At 35.6% G+C, this 6,638-nt stretch overlaps 1 long non-coding RNA gene across 1 annotated transcript; it reads right to left on the reverse strand.

Moving 5' to 3' along the window:
• Positions 1-450: 450 nt before the first annotated feature.
• Positions 451-4,453, reverse strand: LOC139961120 (uncharacterized). Its single transcript, XR_011790726.1, has 3 exons — positions 4,274-4,453; positions 3,046-3,376; positions 451-2,118 (listed from the first exon to the last, which is right to left on the reverse strand). It is a non-coding gene; the product is annotated as an uncharacterized lncRNA (long non-coding RNA).
• Positions 4,454-6,638: the final 2,185 nt, after the last annotated feature.

Below are 6,638 nucleotides of genomic sequence, written 5' to 3' on the forward strand. Positions count from 1 at the left end.
CCCAGTATCAAGGACAAATTAATAACAGGGAAATAGCTATTTTGAGGAAGATTAACCCAGACTATAGATTACCGACGATTTCATGTATTGGAGTAACAAAAGATTAAAAAAAACATTCGTATTAACACATCTATAATGGAGATTGAAGGAACAAGATTTATGAAATAAGTTTCAATTTGTGTGGAATTTTAGTTTCTAAAGGAAACAAGTGAGTGACAGGTTCTTATTTTTCAGACAAAAAAGGACTTATTCCTTTTACTTATAGTACATATCAGAAATATATATTAATGTAATTTTATTTTAAATTGTGGATCTTCTATGAGACTAGCTGCCAATTATTTATGTCAAGAAGCAAATATGTATATTTATAAATATATTGCTATTTAATAGCTACAATAAAATCCATTGTCAAATATTCAATATGAGATATAAGAATATACAAATAAAATGTTCAACTTCAAACTGATCTTTTCTTATTTACATTTCTTTCTTCTGGTATCGAACAATGCACATTGATCTGAGAGTATTCACAGACTACCTGACATCATATGAAAATGTGTAATTCTTACTGAAACCTTACCAGAACAATTTATTTTCTGGTCATAAATTAAAGAGCAGGCTAAAGTAAGACTGATAGTTGCTCTCTTTTGTAAATTACAAATCAGTAATGAATGAAAGAACATACTGATTTTGTAAAAATTGCAGGTTCGGTGTGAAGCTAACCTGAACTTGTACACATTTTCTTGTAATTGTTCTGTTTTTGACAGTTTTGAAAGCAGTAAACTTGAGCAGGTTATAACTCGCAGTGCTTTATTTTATAGATTGTGAAAACATGCTGGTGTTATATCTGGAATATCATCAGGAATTTTATATAGCAATATACAGCAATATTTTAGATGATTGCTTATCAGCAAGGTATCTGTGATATGGTTAGGGATGAAAGAACAGATGCATGAGAACACAACTAATATATTAAACAGAATGCGAATAGTTAATAAATCAAATCAATAAGGTTTCCTATCATATTTCACAGCCACTTTTAACATAATGAAATTCAAATTTGTGAATTTTTTCAGTTATCTTACCAGCTCTCTAAGCTACAATAAGGAGAACTTTGTCCTTTCAAATATGAAGTATATGGTTACACTATCAACACTTAAGACTGCAAGCCATGAGAAAGAGATTGAAGCATTAATTTCTTTCTCTTTGTAAGAATCAATTCAACGGTTGACCTCAGTATTAGCTACATAATATCCTACATCTTATGGTGTCACGAGAAATTCAATCAAGTATCACATTTTCACCCCTTAGTAGAACAGTTTTCACAAAAGTTTTAAATAATGCAACAGTAACCTTTGACTGTATTTAACACACAACAAGATGCATGTGAGTCTTGGTGTACAAGATTTTACTTATGGGGTACTTTAGCAGGTAAAGTATATATACCGTAGGTTTTGCTTCTTCAAATGTCACTGGTTTATGTTCTTTGATGCCTTTCTTACCATGTATCTGTGGTTTATATTACAGTCCATGGCACACAGACTGCTACTTTACTCAACCAACAATTTGGTCCAGAATGCATGAAACAAATACCTAGCATTGGCCCTAGATACCAACAATATATTAACCATCCATTTTTGCATCACTTCACTGAAAATAGTAAGAAGTTGAAGCTAAATAGACACCGAAACAAAAGGAATCGTACATTTTTCAAGTTCACACAAAAAGCTTTCAATAACTGAAGAAAACATTTGAAACTTCCTCTTGCACTTTCCAAAGATCAGGAAAAGGAAAGTTACACAGACCTTATTCTTGTGTTAAGGTAAGTGGGCCTGATGTTTCGATCCTAGCAGGATCTTTTTCAGAGGCCGAATGATAATATTCATGTGGAATATCTCAACAGACTAAAAATGCTGTACACAAAGATGCTTGTATAATTGTATCCTTCTGAAATCTGGAAGACAGGAATTGATGGCAGACACTATATTCCCTGCTTTCTTCACATCTGCAGGTGGTCTTTAGATCATCATGCAAGGATACCACACAAGCAGGCAAGGTCTACTTGTACTGTCACCAAAGGTTCAATCTGACTTTTGATGTTCACTGTGGTCCGGCGCACTAAAAGAAGGAAAAGAATTCAATAAATATTAAGGATTGGGAAATAAGCAGGACTCCATATTGTGTTTGTCAATCCATGACAAAACCAGATGTTCAGTAATACCAATACCTAGTACCACTGTTTGACTGATAACTTTTATGATAACAAATCCACTAGGACAAATTAAAATAATGCATTGTCACAAATGTAAGTCCAATGTTTGAATCAGCTATTTCAAGGAAAATGTTATTGACACAAAATGGCCTTTACTGTTTATTGCTTTACTCGTTAGAACCGGAAAAGCCAAGTGTGCAATAAATATTAAAGAATTCAAAACCATGTGAATACTTACCTTCTTAGAACTACCTTTTATTGATCTTCAGGAATTGTATATTTCTTTATATCGGCCTATTTCTTGAAGTTCATTTTTAGCCTTTTTGAATTTTGCATTTATTTTACCTTTCTACTATTTAATACCTTTTTACCCTTACTGTATATATCTCTATCTTTAGCATTCATTTATTGTTTATTTTCTTGACTTGTTCGTTTTCATTGTAAAGCGCCTTAGAGCGATTTTTTATTGGATAAGGTTCTACATAAATTCTGTAAGATAATAATAACTAGTTTTGTGAATCAACCAAGGTTGGAAACATGTTGTAAGTTGTAAGTATGACTAAGTGTAAATAAGGATAGGAATAATTAGTTTAATTAAGCAAGTGAGTTGCCAACTGTTTAAAAGGATTTAAAGATAAGCCATTGGTTCCAATGGTACTAACGACTTTTTCTACAGTAGGTCTTGGACCGCAAGATCTAAGACTTTGGATGTTGCAAAGTTGATAACAACGTTGGTTTACATACAAGGTATCAGTCAGGGGGCTATATAATATTTTTGACTGAATTAAGGTTAAGTTCTAACTGACTAACAATTCAGTGAGTATCATACTTGCCTCTGATTTTGCTTTGGCCGACTGGTCTTTTCAGGTAGTTGATAACCTTGCAACAGAAGAATTTCAGAAATTTCTTGACCGAATAGCCTCCAAGATATCCAGACAGCTGTGCATAGAATCAGGAAAGTATATCCTAGCCACCAGCACATTTGAACGTAAATATCTCCAGAGTAATAAAGAGCTAAAATAGTTTCATTTCCTGCACCTTCAACTGAGACATTACCTAAGCTTTCAGGTCCACCCTCAAGCTCTGCAGAAGGCTTAGAAGGCTTAGAAGCCTCTGAGTGGAATTCCTTATCCGTCATGGCAGCTTTCTTCAGTAACCTTAAACCTAAAGATATTTTATAAAGTTGTATTAAAACATTGACATTCACAATATATATTGACATTAAAAATAAAACAAAAGAACAATATAACTTGTCCATGAAGTTGGTAACAATTTTCCTTATTTTGAGTGTAAAATTTTAATGTTAAAGGTTGTTGAGATATGGTTACTGTACATGAAATTCACTTGGGTTAAAAGTATGGTATTTCATTCCAGGTGATAATCTTAGGAATACCAGCACACTACAGTCCATAGGCATTTATCTTGTATAAAATGTTTTAGAGCAAATAAAAACACAAATGCAAACATGTACAGCAGTTTATGTTGATAGCACCTTATCATTTTCATAGGGCAAAAACTTAATGGACCGGAAAACTGCTACACAAAGTATGAGCAATAAATTATTCCCACAGATAGGTTTAATAATTCATGCAAATAAGATTCATGTATTATTTTCCTTGGATCATGTTGCTCGATCTGCCTTAAATTAGGATATGATTTATGTTAACTATACGTGGCAAGTGTGGAATGTGAGATTTAGGCCTTCACAACAAAGATACAATCAACAATCTACTAGTAATTAATAAGTTAGAGCACCACAAGCAAAAATCTGCTACATGTAAATAAATGCATTCCCATCATATAACTAGCAAGAACATTATTTACATACATAATTTGATGTTAAATGATATGTTTATCGTGAGTACTAATGTTAGAACTAACTAAGTATTAGCAGTTTCCATGCAGATTAATCTGGGATGGGGTACACCTAAATCATTAAATTTATTTCAGTTAACTTGGAGTAGACTGATCTAGGCCTAGGCCTAAGTAACAATGTTTCCACCTAGGCTTGAGCTAGCACTAGTACTTAAGGTTACCAGAAGGCATACCACTTCTGTTTACCTATCGGTATTTTCAGGAGAACATATACAACTGCACACATAGGATCGAACAAGTCCCGAATTTTGTATTCGTATGAGAAACCTTCTTAACCTGTAAACAACTCAACTTTTCGACTTATGTTTTGTTGCAACGTCAACAGGCATAGAATAGTTTCACGAGAAATTAAAATCCACATCTCTACATGTGGGACGCCGTCTGACAAATCAAAACATATTACGCAATGAGCTTCTATGACGGAAAATTACATGAGTACAAAGTAATAAACAACTATGTATACTTGTATGGATGAAGCTCTAACCATAGTTACAGAAAGATCCGCCACAATATGTTAAATCCAGTGGAAGCCAGTGCTCTACCCTTCACTCTTACTTTACCATAGGGCTAGCCCACATGAGAAACTTGTAAACGGTTTGTCATTGGAGCCTATATTATGGCTGATACAGTAGTAAAAGCAACGGGACCACCCATGTTACAGGCACAATTTTATGTCATGCACTCCTCCTAAAAGACTGTGTAAATATTCAACTTGGTAAGAAGCTGCCCCACAATCCCAGCAAACACAAAACGTTATCATAACACTTTTAAAAGAGCCTCTAAAATATGTTTTTATACCGTTAAATGCAGTGGCGGAGATAGGGGTATTGAGGGTCGAGAATGGTCTGTATAAGGCGCTTCCGACGCTATCTAAGCGGAGCGCCACCACGGGTTGGCGCGGAGCGTACCGAAATTTTTGAGTAAAGATACCCCCTAGATCGCCGGAAATGACCCTTTCCGGGCCTTGCTAATTTGCAGATAAACGAAGAATAAATAGGTGTCATCGCCAAAAAAAATGTGACAAATGTCAATAGGCAGATGAGAGCGCAATTAAAAAAGTCAATAATCGCGAATAAGTAAAAAGTGGTAAAAGGCTGAAAAGGGCGCCAGCAGTCCATTTGAGTCCGTCAGGGAGGGGGGGGGGCATCCGCCCCTGACTGTACGGACGCTCCGCCACTGGTTAAATGTGGTGTTATAAAAACGTCGGTATAACGTTTCTATGGGATATTAATGTTATATTAATGTTTTAACGAAAAAATGTTTTGAAATAATAGCCTGAAAACGTTTTTGTGACATATTTATTACACCACAAGTAACGTTATCAAAACAAAAGACGAAACGTTTTAATAACGTTTTGAAAACGTTTTTGTGTTTGCTGGGATGGAAGTCTTGCAGACCTCCAGAACGTAAGGTCAAAAGCGACTGTTTAATGTAACATAACACACACACAAAAACCCACTGGACTTGCAACCTACTAATGGATACTTGGCACACCCATTATAATGGGTGTGCCAAGTGATAAAAAATATGTAGGTTACATTGTCACTGAGGCCATAGGTCATATGTGTATAACTTTAGAGAGAAATTGTGTCAAACACTCCTCCTTAAACGGCTTTGTGTCTTGCAGATTTTCACAATGATAGTTCAAAGTCATAGGTCGAAAGCTACTTTTTCACTATAAATGTAAACATATAAAAACATAGACTTGACTTAATTGCAACCTTCACAGGAATTATGGTTATGTCAAGTACTATCAAAATAGGTATTTACCAAGGTAACTGAGGTCAAATAACAAATGTATAAATATAGTGCTTATATGCAATGGATCTCCTTATATAAGCACTCAACCGGTATTCTTCAAATATGGGGGAAGATGGAACCCTGTGATAGGGTAATGCTTTAGGGTGAAGGGCTTCATTTCTAAAAAAAACTCCTAAATGTGAAGGTTTGGGCAAACTTACCATGGGTTACACCGTCCCCGGCCACCCTGGGAGTCACCATATTCAGCGATACCATATATATATCATGGATGGGGTGAGGGAGTGTATATACTAGGCCTACACCTGTCGTCCTTACGTTTATGCATTTAAGGTATACTGAATTTGATTGGCACAAAAATCTTTATTAGTTTGAATTTTTCTCATTAAATAATAGAGACTGATTTTCTCTACCAACTGAATCCCCTCCGCTTCCCATCGGTGAAGTCAGGGCTCCGTCCATCACATAGTTGGTAGCTAAGTCGTTAGTTTCCGGGGGGGGGGGGGCAGGAAACAACTTCCTGTTGAGAGAACGGAAGTACCAACTGTTGGTACTTTTTTAAAGAAAAAGTCACCTAGGAAAGAACCTGGGTACGAAAACCAAACTATCCCGAACCACTGATTCGTTCTCAACCCCAGTCCCCTTGCATGACTGCAACTGTGTGATCATCGTCGGGTGTGTTACACACCCGACGATGATCATACAGTTACAGTCTCGATGCAGATTCCCAGTTACAAATATATTTCTACACAGCCCGTCTGTATCGATTAACTACTGTGAAAATTGGCTGTAA

Source organism: Apostichopus japonicus, chromosome 20 (genome assembly GCF_037975245.1).
Source record: "Apostichopus japonicus isolate 1M-3 chromosome 20, ASM3797524v1, whole genome shotgun sequence".
Taxonomy (NCBI): Eukaryota; Metazoa; Echinodermata; class Holothuroidea; order Aspidochirotida; family Stichopodidae; genus Apostichopus; species Apostichopus japonicus.